The sequence below is a fragment of the Hippocampus guttulatus genome, chromosome 9 (assembly GCF_054856545.1).
Source record: "Hippocampus guttulatus isolate MCC_2025c chromosome 9, RoL_Hgut_1.0, whole genome shotgun sequence".
In the NCBI taxonomy this organism is placed as follows: Eukaryota; Metazoa; Chordata; class Actinopteri; order Syngnathiformes; family Syngnathidae; genus Hippocampus; species Hippocampus guttulatus.
Window position 1 is genome coordinate 18486374 of NC_141269.1, and position 25099 is coordinate 18511472.

The 25099-nt window shown below is 41.6% G+C and overlaps 1 long non-coding RNA gene across 2 annotated transcripts; it reads left to right on the forward strand.

Annotated features, from left to right (window-relative positions):
* Positions 1-5033: 5033 nt before the first annotated feature.
* Positions 5034-7089, forward strand: LOC147200668 (uncharacterized). Of its 2 annotated transcripts, XR_015101891.1 has the most exons (3): positions 5034-5401; positions 5745-5845; positions 6205-7089. It is a non-coding gene; the product is annotated as an uncharacterized LOC147200668 (long non-coding RNA). The 2 variants fall into 2 exon arrangements; XR_015101890.1 differs by lacking the exon at positions 5034-5401 and having other exon boundaries at positions 5641-5845.
* The last annotated feature ends 18010 nt before the right edge of the window (positions 7090-25099 follow it).

The following is a 25099-nucleotide window of genomic DNA, read 5'->3' on the forward strand; positions in this document are numbered from 1 at the left end:
TCTCTGAAAGGAGAAGGAAAATGATCGGCCACGTACTCCGGCTGCCAAGAGAGAGACCGGCAAGTGTGGCCATGGACTGGATGCCAGAGGGTGGAAAGAGGAAGAGAGGTAGGCCAAAGAAGACGTGGAGACAGACTGCCAAAGAAGACCTCAGTGAGATGGGTGTCAGCTGGCATGGAGCAAGAAGGGTCGCCAGTGACCGGAACAAATGGAGGAGGCTCGTCGCCCAATGTTCCAAATAGGAGCGGGCGGAACTAACTAACTAACTAAACTTATAAATGGATAAAAAGTTATTTAGAAAACAGATATCAGTACGTGCAACTCAACAATAAAAAAACGAATCAACTGAAAATCACTCACGGAGTTCCTCAGGGGTCAGTGCTTGGTCCAAAACTATTCATCTTATATATAAATGATATCTGCAAGGTCTCAAAACAACTTAAATGTGTCCTATTTGCTGATGATACAACTTTCTACTGTTCTGGAATAAATCTGAAACAGCTCCTGACAACCGTAGAAAACGAATTAAACAAATTAAAAAACTGGTTTGACAGAAATAAATTGTCACTTAACCTGAAAAAAATCGAAGTTAATTGTTTTTGGCACAAGACCAATCAATCACCAAGCTAAAATTATGGTAAACTCAATTGAGACAGAAAGAGCGTATGAAACCAAGTTTCTCGGATTAGTAATAGACTCAAAACTATGTTGGAAGCCACATATCGATAACGTAAAAAGAAAAATAGCCAAAACCGTAGGGATCCTCTACAAAACCAAGGAAGTGCTAAATAAGAGATCTTTGTACACATTATACACTTCATTATTATTACCATATATGACCTACTGTGTGGAAATATGGGGAAATGCCTGCAAAACAAACACACTCCCTATTCTCAACCTACAAAAAAAAGCAATTCGAATTATTAATAGATCAAAATATATGGAACCCACAAATCCACTATTTATCAAATTAAATACGATGAAATTTTATGACCTGGTTGACTTTAAAACCGCCCAATTAATGTACAAAGCACACAATAACCTGCTCTGCCAAAACATTCAGAAGTTTTTCGAAATTCGAGAAAGCAGCTATTATTTAAGAGGTACCAACTTATTCCAAAAACTCAAAACAAGAACAAACATCAAGCAAAGAAGTGTATCTATCAAATACAAATACACAATGTGTTAATCTGTGGAATAATCTCGAAACGAACCTGAAAATAAGTAAATTGCTTGCTGAGTTCAAAAACAAATTCAAAAAAATAGTACAAACAACCTACATCAATCAGAGTTAAAATGATAAATTCAAAACATTAAATATAATGATAAATCAGAACTAAGTTGATAAATAGAGAAAGGTATATAAATATCCATTATGAATACAAGAGAAAATTGACACAAGAGTGTCAGGGTGTGGAAGTATATAATCCCGATACAAACCAAAAGTTGTAAAAATATCACGGTTAAGGGTAAAGTATGAGCCTTAATGGAGACTTCTTTCTTCTTACTTTTTTCTTTTCTGATTGATATAAAAATGATTTATTAGATATAATCACATAACGGGGTAGGACTAGATAAGTTTTTTACTTCTTCCTACTCCCTTGAACATAATAACTGTTGAATGAAGACTGATTTCTTTCTTTTTACTATTTTATCTACCTTATTTTCTGTCAAATTATTACTGTATATATGTTTTATGTTCAATAAACAAACAAACAACAAACAACAACTTTGACTCGGTGTTTCACAAGCGTGCCAGCACAATGACTGGCAAAAGAAATGGCGAACATTCTCCTTGCTACCAATTGAAAAACTAACGCATAGCACCAGCGTTCAGGTGGATGGCTCCTCTGATCTGCGGGTCGCTTCGCCATCCAGTGTGCCCACTTGACAGCGAGGCAAGACGCCCCACAAATCTGTGGCAGGCCTTGCGGCGAGTGCCGCATTTCTCACTCCCTCAAAGCGAGTCCACGGTTAGGCCGGCCAGCCGCAGCCGACCTTCGCCCACCGGCTGCGGTAGCAGCCACCGTGGTTGGGGCCGTGGGCAAGGGGTTGCCTGATCTGCCGCCTGCCGCCACCGTTTCCCACGCTGCTCCCCACCCCACAGCAAATCCTAGCCATGACTTGCGAGACAACCTGGCCAGGATGCTTGTCTCAAAAATTAAACTATGCAAGTCTTAGTACATACGCCCCATAACCTAAACTATCTTGTAACCTTCCAAGCTTTTGTATGATTGGAAGGACTCACCCTGGTGGTTCTCCCCATTTGCCATAGCGAAAGCTGGGCCCATGATCCTGTCTGCATGACTGGGTAAGCAAACGTGCCCCCTGGGATAAGTCATGTGATGTCAGGAGTCTATCGTACGTGTGATTGGGGTACCGCAATGATATGATTGACTGATTAATAACTAAATGGCAGAATAATGTGGAATTTACTGCCTTCCAATAGCTAGAGCCCTAAGAGTGAGCTTTGTGAACTGGTGCAGAGACGAAGGGACTGACAGAAAGTTCAACAAGTGGAAGAATAAAATGAAATTATTCCAATTTGTGATTGGCGCACACTATCATTACGTCCACGATGCTGCACAGACTGGTCAAGTCAGAATGTTAAGTGATTGGCAGAAAAATCAAGAATTTGGGACTTTTGAAATTAAGTGGTGATACACTCCTGACTCGAGTAGGCCCCTAAGCTGCAGCCTAGGCAAGCCCGTTGGTAAAGATGGGCCCGGTTTGTGTGAACATTCCCACGGGGTACTTCCACTTCCTTTGTAAAGGGTGCACTTATTGTGCAGCAACATAAGAAGGGCCCTGAATCGGTGGGGAGTGCAATGTGCTAGACGGACAATATAAGAGAATCTCAAAGTCTTGTTGGCTTTATAGTACGCAATCATCAGGGATGAAGTCACAAAGTGCACATAAATGTATAAATATCACATGGGTTCGCACATACTGAAACAAAATGACATTATTCACACATACACAAACTCAAATTTGGAATGCGAAACTGTGAGGGATAATCTTTCATGTGTTTTACAATATGATAACTTTCAGTTGTCTTACAGAGAAAATGAAGGGGTGTGAGAAAGAAAGGAAAGGACTGGTGAGCTACAGGAATGACAGATAAAATGATAAACAGATTCCAAATATTTTTCAAACTATTTTCTCTCAGGCTATTTGGAGCAAATATACTTAGACTGAACAGCTTGAGTATTTGTGCCAGAGGAATGGATAAAAAAAATAAAATACATCAAAGCCCAAAGCCAAGGTGTGGGGGAGGATCCTGCTACAGGAAAAACAAAACCAAACAAACAAACAAAAAACCCGGCCATTTTTGAGCAATTACACTGTAATATGTAAAAGTGAGGCTTTACATGGTTAACAGTTTTGGAAAGAAAATTTTCTCTCTCTTAGGATTTAAAATTGCATGAAAAACCACATGGCTTACTTAACAAAACACTTTTGATTTTGGCAAAATGAAACAAAAACTCAACCTTTTGCTTTTGGCAAAATGAAACAAAAACTCAACCTATCGCTGCACCGTACCGCCTCTGTCATAAAACTGGAAGCTGTTGATGTAAAATGTAACCCAGTAATACAATCACTTTTATCAACCAGTATATTATTGTGAAATGCAATTCCTCATGAGAGCAAAACAAAACAAAACCATTTACAGCACTTTCTTGGGAAGGAGTACAAAGAGAGAGCGGAAAATGTTTCTTGGCCAGCATTGTTTTCATCACCGTGAAAGAAAGACTTTTCCAGCCAGCCACTACTGGATAACTACAACATGTCTACCACCATCCGCTTGTTGGGTGAATCACATTTTTTTCTACCTAACAATGGCGTGTGGAAATTCAATTCAGTGCCTTCTGCAGTGGAAACGATGTGGGATTTCCAAATATTCATGTTAAAAGCGAGCAAGAATTTGGAAGTGTTTCGGCGCTTTTCATTTGAATATATTCTTTGGTAATTTATAATGTTGACACAATGCGAATATGGCTGTTTTATTTCGTTAAAGCCTATCTCATATAAGTGCAACCCCCAAGGGGTAAATTGCTCCTTAGCAGGCAGTGACACTCGTCGATGAATTCAGCTATTGGTGAATTAGCCAACCCCCAAAGTTTAGTGTGTGTATACTGTACACCCACTGTCAGTGTCTGTCAGCGCCCAACCAGATATGATAAAGTCAGCATGTACGGCTGCGTTCCATTTGCGGATGATGTATTTCATGATCAGCACGCGAGGCACAGCTCTACTTTCACTTGTCCAAACCTTGTGAACCCCATTTTAAGCCTGTGACATCCGCTGTTAAAACTAGTAAAAATTCAGCCTGCTGCCATCAAAATTCAGATACTGTACAAACACTCATTTTTGTCGCGGGCCACGTTGTAGTTATGGTTTGCCTTGCAGGGCTGTTATGAATTTTGGGGAACCCGTCATTGATTCTTTTTACGATCCCCTTATCATCACAAGGGTCGCGGGGGGTGCTGGAGCCTATCCCAGCCGTCTTCGGGAGTAGGCGGGGGACACTCTGAACCGGTTGCTAGCCAATCGCAGGGCACACACAGACAAACAACCATCCACGCTCACACTCACACTTAGGGACAATTTAGACAATTTAGAGTGTTCAATGCATTGCACCTTTGGGGAACCATATAAATGGTTAATCACCTCCACTTATTACATACACAGCGCACAACAAATTGATGAATAACTAGTTTTAAAATCAGAAATCAAGAATAATGACAGTTATTGTGGATTACATATGACAATTTGAAATTTTGGTTCAGACTTTAGCAAGCATCATGGAACTTGACATGCTTGATTTGCTTTTGCGGGCTACATAAAATGATGTGGCGGGCCAGATCTGGCCCCCGGGCCTAGACTTCGGCACCCGCGCTGTACAGAAACAATCCTACTAGCCAGTTGTTGCACCCTCGTTTGGATTGGACCAGAACACATAATATGAACATGAGTCAAAGACTAAAGGCTTTTTCAAACAAGGTTGGATGAATTACTTTGTGTAACCGTGAATTCCACAATAATTGCCCTCTGTGATTCAACAAAATCTGAAATTATATCACCAGCTTTCAAGTTTTGAAGGGAAATGTGACATCACCTTTGGCTGGAAAAGTATTAAATGACTTGAAGTAAATTGAATTGCCATTCTTTATCAAACTGATGTGATTGAGGAAAAATGAATTCCTTTGTTTTATAGTTCTATTGTTATTTTGGAAATCTGTAAAAAAATATATATTTTCAGCCATTACTGGTTGAATGATGAGCATGTAGAATGAGGGTCGTTGTGAAGAAACATCTGGGCTGGGCTGCTCTCCCCACATTGTAACGTCAGTCTCCAATATCAGCAGGATGCAGCTTGCAGGGTGGAATTCATTCAGTGGTAAGAAGTATTCCACACATACATTACTCAAAGCTTCCCTCCAAGTACAGCAAAAGCAAGCATTTTTTTGGACAGCTTTTGTGACATTCTTACAATAATCATCATCATTTGTGCAATTATTAATGATTGCCAGTTTACATGAATGGTATTTTCTTTTACTTTTCTCAAAGTCATTCAGTGGGCTGGAGGCTCAGGCTTTGATTATCCTGTGCAAATAGGTTGATCAAAATGTTGTGCTACTCCTTTGCATAACAGTCACTATCCTGTCTCATGAATAGATGGTCACCCGAAAGACTGATTTTGTTTTTGTGCTATTTTGTTTTTCCCCCCTGCATCAACCCAGAGAGAGGGGCAATGGTGAAGCACCAAGCAAGTGGAGAGGCAGAATGGTACAAAAGAAGTCGGGTACACGTCTGCACAAAGTGCACATGATTAAGAAGCTTGGTAATTTCAAGTAGGATTTTTCTCAGAATTTACACACACACACACAAGTATACAACAGTTTCAGGTGTTGTTTCTATTGAAACTATGATCCTCATTGGCACCATATGCCCAAAGTCACTGTCTACCTTGACCAACGTTGTTGACGTTATAAAAAGAACCTTTGGAAAAGGTTTTTTGTTTTGTCCTTACCTTCACTGATGACATGATGGTGCAAACGTGATGGTGCTCATCATCATCATCATAACAATGTGATTAAAAACAATAATCAGCAATAATACAAATATAAAAATAAATAGATATCATGAATCACTATTATTATATTGCATTCTTTATTATTTCACTATTGTTATATTTCATAGATTGGATGAGATCTGAGGTGGATCACCTAATTGGAGGCGCTGCTGTGAAGATTTCTTCATTGATCAACTGAGCTGGGTTTTGAGGAGGATCCAGCTTTTCGAAGGTGTCTGCCTGCAGCATTGTGTCTTATTAAATGGACTCTTACACTACATTGTATAGCACCGCATTGTGTGAAATGATGCCCACTCGTCATCCATTGCAGTCTGGCCCTCCTGGAACGGGGGATTCTTCCATCTACGGCCCCTTCTCAAGGTTTCAAATTTTTCCCCCCCAGATGTTTTTTGTTGTTGTTGTTGTTGTTGTAGTTTTTCCTTGCCCTCCTGGGGGGTTAAGAACCGGCGATGCCGTTAATATTTGTCAACTTTGGGCATGTGAAGTCTTTAAAACGTTTCTGTGATTAAGAGCTACATAAATAAATTAAACTTGAGTTGACATTGAAAAGAATAACGATAATAAAAGTATACCTACTGTCACTGTGTAGATATTTATTGTAAAAAAAATACAAATCAAACATTACAGTATTTTCCAATAAAATGTAATTTTTGACATGAACTAGTTCAAAATTCAGCTTGCAAATTTTAAAATGAACTCGTTCAGGTCATGATTCAGAATTCACTAATCACTCTTCCCAAAATTACCTACACTTTATATTTTTTTCTTTTCTTTTCTTATAATTGAGTTTTTTTTTCTTTTTTACAATACGTTGCTGCTGTCTGGCTGGGATAGGCTCCAGCATGACCATGACCCTCGTGAGGATAAGTGGCTTGGATAATGGAAGCAAGGATGGATGATAGTCGTATCAGTACTAAAAATAATGAGTTGGTTAAACTGAATTTTAATGAGATATTTAGTTGTGGAATGTAATAAAGGTGAGGTAAACTGGACTCAATTCATGTAAGTGTTTCTTTTCTTTTGAATTGAAGTACTCAGGACCCAAAAATATATTATTTATATTTACCAAATGAAAGTGACTGCAAATTGTTGTCCTACATTTATTGGGTAGATTCGAGGTTTTTTTTTGGGGGGGGGGGGTTGTTTGTTCATTTGTTTCAACACATGACGCTCCATATCAGACCCTCAAAATGCTAATAACGGCATTTCCCCATTGTTACCACCCATTCAGTCCCCACTCGTAGAGAGCTGCAATTTTAATCCTGAGTCTCAAAACATAGGAAAGACCCCCCCAACGTGTTTCTGGAATGCTCTTTTTTCAAGTGAGGAATTAAAACAAAAACAGGCCTGTAGTTTTTAACTATTTCATGCAACCTGTAACCTGATAACATGACAAGCTGTCCACTGTAGTAACCGCTGTCCCTGAATGGGTTAATGTGCAAACACAAATACAAGCCAAGGAAAGAACTTGGCTCAGGTAGGCAATGAGCCTGTCACACATTCTTACATCCCACGTGCACACAACAAGTCTGCCAGCCTCTTTTCACGTGACGTTCCGCACCAGTCCCATTTTTCTCTCCTTCTGAATTTCAGCGCCCCACTCCACTCCCACCAAAAATGTTATACCTGGGCCAACTGCAACCCTCATCACCATGTGAAATCCCACTGCCAGGATGAAAATTCATGTTAACCCTTTCATGCACAAATAATGATAACCTACATCAGGATTTTATTTCTCAAATGATTTTATTCGTCTTTAGACATGAAAAAATGGCACCACTTATAAGGGTCCATTGTAGTGCTGTGACAATAAGATTCATTAAAATAAAAAAACAACAACATTTGAATAGCTGTCCACTCTGGTAACCGCTGTCCCGGAAGGGGTATAGTGGATAATTGTAAATTTATGGGGACCTTAAAAAAACGGCGTGCAGATGTGTGCTTGTGTCTGACCCTGGACAATGTCGGCAAATAATCAACTACGAAGCAACTGAGATATTTACATTTTCTGTTATTGTGCAATTAAAGCTGAAAGTGTCAACTTCACTCAAATGTTGACGACCATTAGTGTTGTATTAAGACAACTTAGTTATGCAGATGTTTACGCTGCTTAGGAATATTTTCGTGGAGAGATGGAGCGCATATTGCATCCGACAGATGAAGAGATGAAATGAAATCCAAGGTACTTCTTAGTCTGTGTGTAATCATGTGGTGTAAATGTTAAGATTTGCCTGCAGCCACACTGATGGTGAAGTGCAGGGCTTGTGCCATCCATTTCATATGCTGACTGCAACAGCAGTAACGGCGGTGGAGAAGGATGGAGAGAGAGGGGGGTGGGTGGATTTTGGTTAGGTATCAGTTTGGAAGACGTGACGGAAGGGAGGTGGATTACCAGTAAATGTTGATTAGCTGACAGCTAAACGACACACTGTGTTTTCCTCCTCGTCGTGAGTACGCGACCTGGGGCTGATTGGGAGGAAATGGAATTATATTTACATGTTTTTTCTTTTTTTTTTTTCTTTTGTCAAGAGAGAGTGGAAGAGCAAGACAGTGCTTAATGAGGATTAATATTCCCTTCACATTAAATCCAACATGTTCCACAGAATTATTAGTGGTTGTTGTCAGTTTTGCCGACGGGGAAAGGTGGGTGGGGGCAGGGGGGGAGGATACAAATAACAGTTTTACCATATACAGTTTTGTTGTTTTCCTTGTACGGCCCTCCAATTATGATATGATAATATGGAATAATAACTCTTACATGTGTTTAGTTTATATTGCCGTTCTTAGTATTATTTTAGCTTGAACACTTCACTGTGAATATGAGTCAGTTCATCCGATAGGACTGTTTTGATAAGGGTGTCGTGCATTTCATCGCCTCTGTGCTTTTCTCCTCAAGATGAATGTGATTGTGGGATGGCGTTGAGTGTCGTGCGTGTGGATGAATGGCAGTGGCCGCTCTGCGTTTTCTGGCTCATTGCCTCAAAATGACTCCGCCAGTGTCACTGTCAACAAGGGCTGGGAGAGGGAGGATTTTCATCTTTTCCTTCGCTTGGCTCCTGTGTGCGGCTGTTCTGTCTTTTCCCCTCTCCTCAGCCTCCACAAGCCTGCCAGGCCTTTTTCCATGTGTCTCACTCTCCTTTCTCAGAGCGGGGAGCCCCCCCACTTCGCCATGCCATTGCTTCCCCGGAGCTTCTGAAGTGGGGGATGGGAGCGGGGGCGGGGGGTGGGCTGGGGGTGGGGGATGAGGGGAGGAGTAGGCAGGACTGAAGAGATAGTCTGCCAGGCTTGCGGGGAGGCGGTGGAATTCTGCAGGTTGCCACGGTGAGCTAGTCGATATCACATTGAGTCACTTAGCTGCCAAATGAACGAACCTTTTCTCTGCCCTTCGTCTGCTACACGGCAGAGATGGATTGTGAGTGTTTGTGTGAATCCCCCACCCAGGCTACTGTTTCTCTGCTTCTATTAGCAGCATCTATACCAAATCTTGCTTATTATAAAATGAGGTTGGGGATTCATTTTAGTCTAAAATGGCCAACGTCTGCGTAAACCTCTTTGTCTATGGCCAGTTTACCGTATGATAAAATTCCATAAACATTAGTTTGCTCCAATGCTGTACAATGAACAAAAGGTTACCTCTGCCAAGGATGCCATTTTTTTCATCAGTACGGCCTGGCTTTGTTTCTTTGTATTCAAACTCCTGGGAGTTTGACATATCAACCAGAGTTTTATTTTATGATCAGTCAGATATACAGTAAATAATTACAATAATAATATCAAATGGGCGGCCCGGTAGTCCAGTGGTTAGCACGTCGGCTTCACAGTGCAGAGGTACCGGGTTCGATTCCAGCTCCGGCCTCCCTGTGTGGAGTTTGCATGTTCTCCCCGGGCCTGCGTGGGTTTTCTCCGGGTGCTCCGGTTTCCTCCCACATTCCAAAAACATGCATGGCAGGCTGATTGGACGCTCTAAATTGTCCTTAGGTGTGAGTGTGGGCGTGAATGGTTGTTTGTCTCTGTGTGCCCTGCGATTGGCTGGCAACTGATTCAGGGTGTCCCCGCCTACTGCCCGAAGACGGCTGGGATAGGCTCCAGCACCCCCGCGACCCTAGTGAGGATCAAGCGGTTCGGAAAATGGATGGATGGATGGATAATATCAAATGATCCTTATACTGCGCTGGACATTAACATCCACTAAACTGCTAAATGTGGATGAATTTCATCGGTGGTGGGCAACTCCATCATTGCCACGAACCCCTTTGGCGGGTTCCATCCATCCATCAACTCATCTTCTACTACTTATTCGGAGTCGGGTCGCGGGTTGAATTTTAGCCTAATCTACAGTGGACCTCTGCATACTCGCGGTTAGGCACCATCAGATTTGCTTATTCACAGATTTCTTTTCAATTTTCTTTGAATATATATATATATATATATTGTATATACAGTGATAATTTTACAGTTTTCCCCCAGTGAGTCCCAGGGACTCGCTGATCAGAAAAGTATGAGTCCCATTATGCATTTAGAGAGTCCCAATTCTGAAATGGTCTACTTATTCAATTGCATAATGATAATAACACAAACAACAACATATAAATACAATTGTAAACAAATGCTGCAAAAATTTAAATAATTTAGTAGCAGGCCTGAGGATTTCGGAAATTCACAGTCACCGTTTTTCGGTTCCGTCAGATTACCCAATGGGAAACCACGGTAACTAATTTTGGGTTCCGTAAACATTCATCCTGGGAACCTATTTTTCTATTTTGACTGATATTCATAATCAAGAATTCTGAAACTCAAAAGTATAATGTTTCAAGGGTAAATGTTTGAAAACTATGCATTAACAATGAACATTACATCAGCAGCTGTGTAAGCCAGGTTTATTCAAAAAAATAAATGGATCAAAATATGGTGAGTCATATGGCATCATGAATACACCATACCACAAAATCTGAGTATTTTTTCCAATCTCACACTACAAAGATTAATTTACTGGTAATTATTGATGTGGCTTGACATCCTCTTCCCAAGACGATGCATGTGTAATCTACTATCAATTTGACGAAAGAATCTAACACACGTCATCGTTAGTTCTACCAACAGTTAACATTAGCATTAACATTAGCTTGTGACAAATGTTTTATTCCTAAAGTTACCATGCTACAACCAGTAAATTATACAATACCCAATACTGTTTCATAATATTTTTCATAGCGATTAGCCTATAGATCTAATGACCAACTTGCCTCGTATCGTGCCCCTCGTCGTATCTTGCTCTCGTGTTCTGTGCATACATTTCAGGTGAGTTTAGTGATACGCCCTTTGGACGATTCATACGAAAAATCTGACTGGCATTCCCATTTCTTAAATGTTGTAATTAGTAGACCTTTGTGAATTTTTTTCGCCGCCATCTCAAACTTTCATCCGCGTGATTCCTCAGTTTTCGCACTAAAATAGCAACCCGCATGCGCACATAACGTTATCTGTTCTGTCCCCCCCAACACTGAAAACAAAACAAAACAAAACGAAAGTAAATTAGAAGAAACACACTCACCACACCACATCACAAACACACATACAGACACAGTGAAATCGCGTTGATCACACAGGAGAGACTTGATCGCATACAGTTAACTCGTGTGTGGTGACTTTTATGGGAAACCATTTTTCGGTCCCATCAAAATGACGCCACAGAAACGACACGCTACCGGTAGCGATCGTTACTGTGAAATCCTCAGGCCTTTCGTAGTTTTTTTTGTTTTGTTTTGACTGAGAAATTTCCTTGCGTCCCAAAAACGCACATTATTTGGAACTGTGTGTCCCGCGGGAAAATTATGCGTCTAGGACGCGGGACGCAGAGGTAACGAGATGGCTATATATCCATCCATTTTCCGATCTGCTTTATTCCCACAAGGGTCTCAGGGGGAGCCGATCTTAGGGCCGCAGACGGCAGACACCCTGAACCGGTTGCAAGCCAATTGCATATATATATATATATATATATATATATATATATGCAATTGCTTACACACACACCCACACCCACACACCCACATACTTGATTTGCGTCTCTTCTAGGTTCATTTACATTTAAAAAAGGTTGTCATCACTGTGATATCTTCACCTAAATACTGGCTGGTAGCAGGATCGTTAGAATCTGAACTTGCTCAAATGTAGCTTCCCATATGGCCGGTTGCTTTGGACCCCAAAAAAAATAGATGAAATATCATTTATTTCTGCATGTATAAAATGATATACAGCATGGTAACATCAAGCTTCGATCTTGGATATGGTCATCTTTGGTAAATTGTGAAGACATCTTGTGTAAAACGAAAAACAGCGAGCGTCATTATTGATCCGTCATAGACATGTTATAGAGGCGCGTGATGTGTGGGAAAAAAAGCCCCCCTTTAAGGTCAAACCAAGTTTCAGCCTTGAAAGCACGTGCATGCTCCGAGAGCTCTTGCTAAGTAACAAAGTACATTCATTTCTATCAGGTTCTGAACCGATCCAAATAATGTTTCATAATGGATTTAAGAAATGCAGGCTCAGACAAAGTACAATAACAAAAATATTTCTGACAGAAAAGCGCAGCGACAACTTACAAACTGCAATCGCTGGTCATAAGGAGCCAGGACCCCCCCCAAAACAAAACAATGCATGAAACAAAAAGCACTTGCAAGGGTAAGTTACAAGAGAACACAGAGAATACAAAAACTAAATAACTTACAATGTTTTATCACAAAATGAGAGCGATTATGAAAGCAATCAAGAGGTCTGGAATACAGCAGTTGAAGCGCAACAGCGATCAAGGTCGAACATTCGACAAAACACTGGGCAGCGTGGCAGTCTTTAAATATATGTCATGCTTGATTGGTAAACGTGGAACAGGTGCGCCTGCTGGAGGGAAACACCCTTCACTCCAGCTGGGGCTGAAAACAAAACAGACAGACAGACATGACAACTTCGCTTCCCTTTCTGTTGTGATGTCCACAACAGAAAGGTGTTGCCAATCGCAGGGCACACAGAGAGGAACAACCATCCACGCTCACACTCACACCTAGGGACAATTTTGAGTGTTCAATCCGCCTGCTATGCATGTTTTTGGAATGTGGGAGGTAACCGGAGCACCCGGAGAAAACCCACGCAGGCCCGGGGAGAACATGCAAACTCCACACAGGGAGGCCGGAGCTGGAATTGAACTGCACTGTGAGGTTGACGTGCTAACCCAGGGGTGGGCAAACTTTTTGGCTCGGGGGCCGCATTGACTTTTAAAATTTGACAGAAGGGCCAGGTCAGCACGAGCTATGGTACATTAAAAAAAAAAAAAAAACTGCATTTGTTGACAGTCCATATCAAACATCAACAGAACAAAAGCATGAACATACTGTACTAATATACTTTTTTAAAATGACGACAGTGTTGTTGATGACCTATTTTAGCCTGTGCATTTCTGCAGATGGGTTGTGATCAGACCAGTAGAAGTAGAGCGATACAGAGGTCCTAGGTGGTCGAAAAGATCCCGCCCCCCCCCCCCCCCCCCCTCCCTGTGTCCTGCAACTTCAAGTCAATGCGCCACCTGGCGGTGAAATGCCTGTCATTACAAGTCCAATTGAAATGAATGCAATCATTCACATCGAACCTTAATTGTAGACCGACCTTCGGCGGGCCGGATTAAAAAGACCAACGGGCCGGATTCGGCCCGCGGGCCGTAGTTTGCCCACCTCTGTGCTAACCACTGGACCACCGGGCCGCCTTCCGAAGATATCTAAACATCCAAATTAAAAAACATGTCCATGAGTAGGGTTCGTAGAAGAGAGTGATGTGACTCAGCAAAATGTAATTTCGCTTCATTTTGCTGCACAAGCTAGCAAAAAAATCACTCACAAAAATTGGCAGCATACATTTCTTTTTTGTTTTTTTAATGTTTTGATCTCGGTGGCGAGGGGGACGTTTTCCTCAGAAGAATTTTTAAGAGTGCAGAACCGCTTTGAAATGGTGTCTGTTATTTATGTTTTTTCATCCCCTGCGTCATCATCATATTTGATTAATATTTAAACGCCCTTTGTCCGTCACGGGGAGCAGTGAGAGTATATGCTAAATACGCAAACACCACTGCATGCATGACAGCGAGACGGGGGCCTATATCTGCTAATGTCATGCAAATTACAAGCTGCAGGCCCGCATTGTAGGAACAAGGCCATTGATTGGAGCACCTTGCACTGTTGCTGAGAGCCCCCTCAATAGTGTCCTGTGGGGGAGCAAATATGCTTATTGTGAGTTCATCTTAATTTTTCAAGAAGTTGTTATGTGGTATGAGGAAACAAAAGCCTTAGGGGAGAGAGAGAGAGAGAGAGCGAGAGAGAGAGAGAGAGAGAAGTGAGGCCGACATCTAAGGTCAGTGTTGTTAATTAGTTTCTAGATGTGTTAAAGAAAGAAAAAAGAAGAGTGAAACACAAGCAAATGATGCAAATGCCCACATGACACATATATGGGCAATCCACGGCTATCAAAGAGTCATCTTTCTTCCGCTGTGCAAAATAGCTCAAGTGGAATCACATGTTCGCTTCATTGGAATGACTGCGATAACACAATCTGATCTGACTCATAAACAAAGTACACACACTGCTGCAGAAGACTCTTGAGTCACATTGATTCGCAACTGTAAACTGTGTCATGTACAACGCTTTGTCTTTCGAAAGAAAAATCGTTTTATGGCTCCCTTTGCAATATGGAACAAAAAAAGGCACATTTGATAAGGCCATATCATGGTTTTAGTGTTCCCTTGATTAAAATGTTCAAACATTGAGCAAAAGGTGGACAAAAGTATTCCGCAATCCGTCCTTTATAACATCAACCAAGAGCTGGGATAAACTCTTTAGTTACTGCTGAAACCTTCTGAACAATCTGAAATTCTCATGAGGGATTTGATCAAAACGGGTAAGCTTTGTCTCTCCTTAGGATTCAAATTCTTGAACATAAAAATACTGTGGTTATACGGCTCGTCTGGAGCAAATTTAAAAAACGCTTCAATTACCCTACCCCATATGGTGTAATAAACAATGAGAATACTGTCCGTCATTTCAGGGGGTTTTTTTTAACCCCCCCCAATAAAAAAAAAAACTCCCACTCATCGACTCAATCATTCAGAAATTTTACAGGAATGTCAATATCGAAGATTATCAACATATTATGCTTTGTAGGAATGATTTTGAGAAGCTGCTTTTCTTCTCCAGCATGGTTACAAGCTTCATAATCCAAACAGATCTTAATAAACTATGGCAGGGTGCTAAAACGTTTAACGAAATTGAGAAACCGATATTTCAAGAGCAAATGAAGTACAAAGCAGTGCAGCGCTCCCTGCGCCCTCCTTTCAGCAGTGTAGCCTCCGCTCTGCTGGAATTAATCACCTTCATTCCCAGCTTTGCCCTCATCGCTCTCTCCTCACCCACTGTATTCAACTTGACCTTTTCCTCCTCTTGGACACGTCCACTCAGAACCCAGGAGCCTTTTTGATATGTGGGAACATTTTCTCTGACCAGACATCTCGCACCCTTGGTAACACCGTAAACGAGAGGATGGGCTTGGGAAGAGAGGGGGGAGGTCAGAGAAAGTGAGAAGAGGAAAAAAAAAGCAGAGTGCGGACAAAAAAGATACACGGCATGTGAAGAAACTGTTCCATAATATTATATGCTCTAATGTTCCTGAATAGATTGGTGAAATAGACATTGGATCAGAGTGTGACTTCTCATGGCTTTATATTCTGAAATGTACATATTACCCCTGCACATGTCAATTTTTTTTGTGGCATTTTAATCCCTGTTCGTGCGCACTGAACTTTCCTTTGTTCATTCTTGGTCCGACCCATTGGCTTGCTAGACACAATTGGGTATAAGGAAGCGGATACGGCTTCAGCGACTGAGGGAGAAAGTGCCGTATAGCATTCGATCTTTTTAAACACACATTATAGTGAGAGACGGTGAGAGGAATTTGATTAGATTCGGAGGGAGGTTTTCAAATTACACTTGAATTTCATTGTGAGTAAAAGAGCTGCAGACAGATAAGAGCGCTGGGGGTGAAGGAGGGAGATTTGGAGCATTAAGGCGAAATTAGCAGGAGTGGGCCTGAGAGAAATTAGATTTGATTCAGAGTCTGAGCGGGGGGAAGAAAAGAGCATTATCCTTCAGATGTGTGGAAAGTCGGATGAGGTAAAAAGTCAAAGTGGGTGAGAGGGGGAAATTGTATGGAATTTTGTGAATGGAATAAGAACAAAGCCGTCCAGAAGCACTTTGACTCAGGAGAGCCCCAAATTAGAGGCCTGGAGGATTTGTTTGCTTTGTATCGTGAGACAAAATTTGACTTACTTACGAGCATGACCCCGCTCGAGTAAAGTGGAAAAAAAAGGAAAATCACCGTCACTGAGGCACTTTTATGTATTTATATATTTTGATTTTTATATATATTAATGTAAGATGCTGGCAGGGAAAGCTTACATGGAACGCTATAACCAGGTGGCTGGCATAGTCTACCGAAACATCTGTGCGGAGTATGGACTGGAAACCCCAAGGTCAAAATGGGAAACACCTCCGAAGGTGGTGGAGAATGACAGAGCGAAGATCCTGTGGAACTTCCAGATCCAGACTGATAAGATGGTAATGGCGAACCAACCAGATATCGTGATCATAGATAAAGGGCAGAGGAAAGCCGTTGTAGTGGATGTAGCGGTCCCAAGTGATGGAAACATCAGAGAGAAGGAACACGAGGAACTCGAGAAATACCAAGGGCTCAGAGAGGAGCTGGAGAGAGCCTGGAAGGTAAAGGTGACAGTCGTGCCTGTGGTGGCCGGAGCACTCGGGGCAGTGACCCCCAAACTAGATGAGTGGTTGCAACAGATCCCGGGAACAACATCGGACATCTCAGTCCAGAAATGTGCAGTGCTGGGAACAGCAAGGATACTGCGCAGAACCCTCAAGCTTCCTGGCCTCTGGGAGAGGACCCGTGCTGAATGGAGGACGGACACCACCCGAGGGGTGAGAGGAGGAATTTGTAAATTTATATAAAAAAAAATTTAAAACGTGGTGTTTTTAGGGTGGGTGCTGAAAAGGATAAATGCCACTTCAAAAAAATTAGTGGGGAAAATCGGTTTGATGTGCGAGGAACGTTACGAGCTTGATAACGGAACAAATTAAACTCGGAAGTCAAGGCACCACGGTCCTGCCAAATGAAGCCTCGTCCGTGTCTCGTCACCTATTCCCGTTCTCTCATTAGCTTTTATGGAGCTCATAAATAGCCCCCAGTGGCGTCATCTACACAGAGAAGACAACAGGAGCCACGGTGCCCCTGCCTCACTTGAATAGTCTCAATTCTGAAGTCTGTTAGAAGCCTCCAAAACATCATTAAAACCCAATGGCTCTCTTTTGATGCACACACCATACTGTGCCCCCAGCCCACGATGTCGTGTGTTAATCATGTTTAAACAACACCGTGTTTGGCTACGGCACGCTCCCCACAGGCCCTGAACAGGTGGTCATTAACGGCTCATTACCTCCGTCAAGGAGGTTACGTTTTCATCACCTTAGTTTTTGGTCAATTAGCAATATGCAAAAGCCACAACAATGAAAACAAACAAAAACAACAGCAACCTCAAAAAAAAAAAAAAAAAACGAAATAAAAATTACTACTGTTTTCCCAGGAAAAGACATGAAATTTACAGATGATCGAGGATTTTTATTTATTTTTACATTTTAAGGGTATTTTTTTCATCATTTTCTCACAAATCTGTCAGGTAGAGGACATACATGTTAAATCTGAGACAGGCAAGAGATCTGAGGTCCACCCTCACATTTGGTTATGAGCCAGATGAAAACTGATGGAGGTCTTTCCTACAACCGAAATTATGGAGTTTTTCATAAGCGCTACCGGCGGTGCACATCGAGCCTCAAATTTCCCAACCAAATACAACAGAACTTGCACTTTACATGAGGATAAAATATGTGCATGTCTTCTTTAATTGAACCAATGTACGATGCAAAATCGTCATATATTTTTAATGCTGAAAACATCCACAAAGGATTTGACGCAAACAAACTAATGACCACGGTGTGATTTTTTTTTCTCCCTGTGCAAAGGTATTTCCTTCATAAAAATTCCCATTCAAAGAAGGGGCAAAATTGCTCAACGGCAAACCAACCCTAAGAACTCGTTTTGTACATGTTTTCAGCAAAATGAACTCACTTAAAGATCTCAGTATCATTTATTCTAGGTCTACTATGTTTGTTCTGCACGTCATGCAAAATGCCCAACTTATTCGATTGGCTGAATCACCTTTGTGAAGACGGTGCAGAACTACAATCTCGCGCTGAAGGCACCGGTGACCAATGACATTTAGCGCTGAGCACTTTCATGACAACGTATAGACTGCTCAACTCAAATAAACATTTTAGGTTCAAAAATTAATCGAGGGGCACTGTTGTACTTTGAGAAAAAAATAATAATAACTGGGGAGTTGTATTTGTCTTTAATTTTTTTCTTGGTTGTTCTTTGTTGCTGAACAATTTAACCTGCACCACACCGTTTAGGTTTAAATGTGGTTCTGGATTAAGGATAAAAAATAAATCAATACAAAGATTAAAATAGTAATTGTGAATTTTTTTTGGGTCATTCTGGATTGTCAAATGGATGAAGAAAAGAAAAGCATTAGAAATGGTAATAATAAAAGCACTGTAATTATTGTAAGAACGGATTCAACTCTCTGTTGCATTGTGCAAGTGTCCTTGGTCCAGAGTCCAATTTGGCAACACACACACACACACACACACACACACACACACACACACACACACACACACACACACACACACACACACATACACACACACACTCACTGGACAGTGGTCACACACCGGAACACGCTCAACAGCCAGATAGATGTGCTCACCTATTGGCAGAGGACAGAATAGAATGTGAGCTCTTGGAGCCGTCCATAAACACGGACACACACACACACACACACATGCACGCGTACACACACATGCTAAGTGAGGGTGACGTGGGACCAGAAGGTCTTGGCCATGTCAGTCCCACATGTCAGGGCTATCCTTGGGCTCCAGCATTCTCAGAGAGTCTGCTGATTTATGAGCCCAATCATTGTGTGTGTGTGTGTGCGTGTGTGTGTGTTTGTGTGTGTGTGTGGGTGTGTTATTGAGGCTATTAGACAGACACTCATGCCAGAATGTAAAAAGAATGAATCCACTTTATACTGAAACCAAAAGTAAGTCATTGTCTGGTATCCAGTATAACAAGTCTGTCCAGAACAAAGCACGGCCTTATTATAAGTACGAGAAGCTGTACCGTATAATGTTCTTGCGGCTTTTCATGTTGCTAAACCTCTTCTGGTTGGATGTTCACTGATGACTCACGTGAAATAGATCACGTCACTATCCAAGAGAATCAAAATTCTGCTTTTACAGCGATAACGAAGGGCATCACGTCTCTTGATTTATTTCTATATTTACAATCCATTAGCTTTCTTTTTACCTTCAAGGTATACTCTCCTCATTTAGCTTAACCTCGCCGCATGAAGATTACTGAGCGCTTCCGTATCTGGCACTTGCTCACGCTCGCAGCAGTTACATTTCAAAACCACAAACTTCAATGAAGAAGATGTACACTGTACCACCTGGACCATGCCACCTAATCTGAGTACATTTATTCATTTAGCTACATGCGCGGCAACAGTAAGACAAATATTGTCCAATGAATATCAGTAATTCCTAACAGTGTCAATTAAAACTGAGTATTATCATATTTGTGAAAACAAAAGCGTGTGTATAGACCACATAATCTCTATTGATTAATATTAATACAAGTTATAATGTAAAATTACATACTAGATTAAAGAAGAAAATACAGCACCACGGCATTCTAAATATACCGTGAAAAGATTTTTCATCAACCTTTCAAAACAGGAAACATGGAATTAATGGCATCTTATTTTCATTAGTCTTAAGCAAAGTTGGGTAGTCGAGTAGCCAAAACTTGTACACCAGTAAGACAACTGTTACTTTAATAATATTTAAATAAATAAAAAGAGGACTCATGTAAAAATAAAAAGTAATCCCCCAAATAATGACTTACGTAAGAGTAAATACATTCAGTGAAAAACTACTCGACAAGTTCCGAATAACCGATGAGTCAACATGGAAATGTGTGACTTTGACGAGCCCACAAAGCCTGCGGGCGGTCATGTGGCTGCTTGGCTCTTCTTGATTGGTGAAATGGAGTTAAAGGTCAGTTATGATTACGTTTGATTGGTGAATAGCGGGGCGGCATCGTGGCTGACTGGTTAGCATGTTGGCCTCACAGTGCAGAAGTGGAGGGTTCGATTCAAGCTCCCGCCTTCCTGTGTGGAGTTTGCGTGTTTTCCCTGTGCCTATGTGGCTTTTCTCCGGGTAGTTTGGTGTCCTCCCACATTCCAAAAACATGCGTGACAGGTTAATGGAACACTCTAAATTGTCACTAGTATGCGCAACTGGTTGTTCGTTTATGTGTGCCCTGCCGTTGGCTGTACAGGATGCTCCCCGTCTATTGCGCGAAGACGGCCGCGACCCTTGTGAGGATAAGGGGATTAGAAAATGGATGCATGGATGGTGAACAGCGCCCAAGCAGAAAGTTTGGAAACATGATTACACAAAAAAAAGTTAATAGCTAAATAACAGATGACAACAAAAGTAGTGAACACAATGTAATCGTGGTAAAAGTACAGTTTCTCCTTCACATATAATCTCAAGTAAAAGTAAAAAGTATGTTGCATCAAAACTACTCTGCAAAGAACTGCAGAACCCAAAAGTTGTCGAGTAGCAGTGGTGTCATAGAACGTGTTACGACCCACCTTGGATCTTAAGACATAAATGTTTGTCCTTAAAAGGAGAATCGTTCATTTGGACAAAAACATTGACAGCATTTGCTTTCCTCTGACTTAAAAAAAAAAAAGACATTCGTGGAATTTAAACAGAACACTTGAAGAACATTTCCATGTTGATTGAATTTTCGCCTTGATGACTTGCTCAGCCAGACGGTCTCGTTTGCATTCAATTTGATTTGTGTGCCACAGAACTCTCTTTGATATACTGCTGGGGCTCATGTGCTATAAGCGTTTAAATGTTGCTCTGTTTTGCATACTGAATCATTAAAATTGGAGACAACTTGCACAAGGATCTGTAAGAGTGCGTGTGTGTGTGTGTGTGTGAGAAGTTGCGAATGCACGTGTTTGTTTGGACTTCTCTCTCTAAGGAATCTGGATCTTCAGGCCTCTGACTCTTTTGGTTTCCTTCTTGCACAGGCGCATGTACGTGCAAATGCATTCTTACACATAGACACACACACACACAAAATGAGGCCTACAGAGGGAGAAATAGTGTGAGACGAGGGAGGGAGAGGAGCCGTGAAGCGTAAATTATGCATTCTGAAGGATTTCCCCTTGCTGTGTGAGAGGTGAAGCCAGAGAATTATGTTGAAAAAACACAAATGACACCTGAAGTGGAACTAAAGTCAACATGAAAAAAAAAGTACCTATCTCCAGTCTATGTAAATATAACGAGGACAGAGTGATAGAAAAAGGCATGGGAGACCAATACTTTTGGTACAACTTGAACTTTCTCTTACTCTTTCTGCTGTGCGTCTGCTTTTTTTTTTGTTTGTTTTTTTTTGTCCTTGGGTTGTAGTCAAAAGGAACACACTGTGAACTGATGAATGCTTAACCATGTGAGGCGACGGATCAAAACATTTTTGCGGTGGAAGCGCTTTAAAACAGGCAGTAAAACTCTCCAGTGCTGATAACGCAAGCACACACACACATACACACACACACACACACTCATAGGTCTTGCCAGTTACAGATAAAATTTAGCGTCCGCTGTCAACTACCAATGTAAATATACAGTTTTTCCCCCTCTTGATTCCCCATTTTTGTTTATTTCATTTTTCACACTCTATAAATATATATAAAGTTTTTAAAACTTGAACTTACTAAAACACACCTTATAAAGTATTCTTGAGAGATCTGACTGTCTTGCTCACATCGTTTTTCAAATAAATGGCAAGGCATGATTGCTTCACTGCGATTGGCTGGCAACTGATTCAGGGTGTCCCCCGCCTACTGCCCGAAGACGGCTGGGATAGGCTCCAGCACCCCCCGCGACCCTAGTGAGGATCAAGCGGTTCGGAAAATGGATGGATGGATGGATGATTGCTTCAAGCATTTTACGTCACTCCCAGTTGAAGTGGCGAGGGCAGGCGTGGGGATCACATTGATTAATGCAAACGTTCCAGACTTTCTCAGCCCTTTCTACAGGAGGTTTTTAAAACGGTGATTAGGAATACGACAAGGCAGACAAAATACAAGAATGTAGAGGAAGATATAGACAACTTAGACAGTAGATACAGTTTTAAACATCTAAATTCTCATGTGAGCAGTCCAACCTTGAGACATTTTTTTTTTTTTAGGTTTTTGCCAAGAATGTTAGGATCACTCTTCAGGCTTGACTCTCCTGGTAAGTGAATCACAAAGTCTGCCTCATTTAGAGGAGAAACTGGACTGTCGAAAGGAAGTCTTGCACTTTGGGAGGACACTTTCCTCACTGACAGAAATTCAAGTTGCTGGTCCCTGAGAGCACTGGTCCACAACCTTTTTCCGCCATGGACCAGCTCACCCAAATCCATATCCTTTGCGGACCCGCAACCAGAGGTGGGCATTTGATAAAATGTTGTCTTTCTGTCATCCGTCATCCACAGCGGCATGGGTACCTGTCCGTCATCATCAGTCCGTCTTTTTTTTTTTTCAAGCTGAATCAACCCTAAACTCGAAATTGTTCCTCGGTGTGACTGTGAGCGCGAATGGTTGTTCGTCTATGTGTGCCTTGCGATTGACTGGGAACCAGTTCAGGGTGTGCCCCGTCTACCGCCCGAAGTCACCCTAATGAGGATAAGCGGATTAGAAAATGGACGTATCGGCACTGCCGCCTTCCAGTCTGTGCTCCATCTCTTCAAGTAGAACTCACTTTAAATTTGGACTTGTCTGTATACTGTAAAAACTCATGAACAAAATGACGATTTTCAACAAAGAGTGGCAGCTCTGTTTGCAAGCTGCGAATATCAAAAAATGTCATTTTTCTTTTCGGATTATGACATGACAAGTTGATTAGCTCTGCTGTAAGTAAGAAGAGAGGCAACGTGAGAGTCGTGGAGTTCAGATTTTGAAATATGTGAGCGCACTGCCAGTGGGAGATTTTGCAGAATGGAGCACTATATGTTGTTTGTGTGTGCACGGAAGGCAATAGTAATCATAGCCCCTTAGATACACTCTGTGCTCAGCCGGATACATATCACGTGTTCCGCAAGTGGACATTCGTGGCGGGGATGGTGTATGAGTGGTATATTCAATATCTCAGTCAGTGTTTGTTGGAGTAACACAGCTGTAGAAGACATCCTGCAAACATGTGTGTTGTGTGTGTGTTTGGGACATGAACCTCCCCCACCTCTCTTTGGACCAACACGTCATCATTCGCTGAGCTGCCGCAGACTCAGCTGTTTTTAGACCAGAGTGCCTGACCTTTAGTTAAACCTCACGTGGTTATCTTAATCACTCTGCTATCGTAAAGGTTTCACCAAGTGGCTCATTGTGGTGCACCGCAGTTCACCTTGTGATCGCATCTCTTTTATTAAGTGACATTATGGTTTGCATAGTACAGTCTTACCCAGAACGTGGATTTCAACCAGGGTCTATTAGGTTGTAAAATCTACTGTATATACCACATATGGTACCAAAAAACGCAAACTTCACCAAAACTCTTTGGGTGACTACTTCTGCCATACTGAGTATCAGAATGAAGGAGGCACAGTTTTCTGTTATTATGTGTATCCTCCTGGCTAACTTTCTGATTTAAAGTGTATTCTCATTTAGTGAATATGGAGCTGGAAGTTGCCAAACATAATGTGAAAAGACTGTAATGCGGGTATAAAGTTTTTTAAATAATTCAATGCAGCCAAACAACTTGAATACCTCGTGCGGACCTGCTGTTAGAACCTTGTTTTTGAGGTGTGGGCTAGTGGACTAGCCTGTAATGTGGATCCCCTTTGGAGCTGGTTTTCTCTCTCTCTCGCTCTCTCTCCCTCTCTCTTTCTTTCTCTACTGTTTATTCTATTCAGGGTCACGGGTTGCGGAATTTAGCAGTCAACTTTGGCGAAAAGCAGATCACAACCTGTAAATCAAAGGGCCTAAAAAAAAGAAAAGAAAAAGAAAAAAGAAAGTCAGACAAGTGGTAACAATCTGAGCCCACACTCCGTGCACCGAAATCAGGGAAGTCAATCAAAAATGGGTGTTTGTATTATTTCTCTGTTTTGATCGCGGAATGTCTATCCCCTAGCACTATGACAATATCGATAACGATCTGGTGCATCACTCAATAGCATCTGGTGGGTGCAAGGGAAAGTCCTGTCAACGACGTGACATCACTTCCATTTCTAACATGCCACCTTGCATTCAGATTTACCAGGGGCATTCCAGGCGTACTCTGTTTTGGTGAATGAATACAAGATGAGACATAAAGATGGGAAAGCCAGATATTTATCAAACTTTTCAATATTGCTATGTTTCCCCATCAATGCCTCGAAATTAGCCGGCGGAGGTACCCTTTAATATTGAGTCTTGTTTGGAGCAGATGATATTGTCTGATCTCTGTCTATTGTCTGATCCCGTTCAGGCCCGTGTGATAGGACACCTTCAAGCTTGTGTTCTGCAACAGCATGCTGTGCTGTAATTTTGATTGAGGTCGAACGTCATCCTGAAACTAAAGGCCGCCTTCCATGAAACAGGATGTTCAAGACAGACTGCAAAGTTGCCATTCTGTCATCCTTTTTTTTTTTTTTTTTTTTTAAATTTCTGGTTTATATCTCAGGTTTGTTTGTTGTTTGTGACGTGTATTGACAATGAAATCTAATCTAATCTAA